This window comes from Bison bison, unplaced genomic scaffold (genome assembly GCF_000754665.1).
Source record: "Bison bison bison isolate TAMUID 2011002044 unplaced genomic scaffold, Bison_UMD1.0 scf7180017864386, whole genome shotgun sequence".
NCBI classification, from domain to species: Eukaryota; Metazoa; Chordata; class Mammalia; order Artiodactyla; family Bovidae; genus Bison; species Bison bison.
In genome coordinates, this window is record NW_011494958.1 from 934,920 (window position 1) to 935,609 (window position 690).

Genomic DNA, 690 nt, shown 5'->3' on the forward strand with positions numbered 1-690 from the left:
CTCAAACCACCACACAATTGCACTCATCTCACACGCTAGTAAAGAAATGCTCAAAATTCTCCAAGCCAGGCTTCAGCAATACGTGAACCGTGAACTTCCAGATGTTCAAGCAGGTTTTAGAAAAGGCAAAGGAACCAGAGATCAAATTGCCAACATCTGCTGGATCATCGAAAAAGCAAGAGAGTTCCAGAAAAATATTTCTGCTTTATTGACTATGCCAAAGCCTTTGATTATGTGGATCATAAGAAACTGTGGAAAACTCTGAAAGAGATGGGAATACCAGACCACCTGACCTGCCTCTTGAGAAACCTATATGCAGGTCAGGAAGCAACAGTTAGAACTGGACATGGAACAGACTGGTTCCAAATAGGAAAAGGAGTACGTCAAAGGCTGTATATTGTCACCCTGCTTATTTAACTTCTATGCAGAGTACATCATGAGAAACGCTAGGGCTGGAAGAAGCACAAGCTGGAATCAAGATTGCCAGGAGAAATATCAATAACCTCAGATATGCAGATGACACCACCCTTATGGCAGAAAGTGCAGATGAACTACAAAGCCTCTTGATGAAAGTGAAAGAGGAGAGTGAAAAAGTTGGCTTAAAGCTCAACATTCAGAAAACGAAGATCATGGCATCTGGTCCCATCACTTCATGGCAAATAGATGGGGAAACAGTGGAAACAGTGTCAG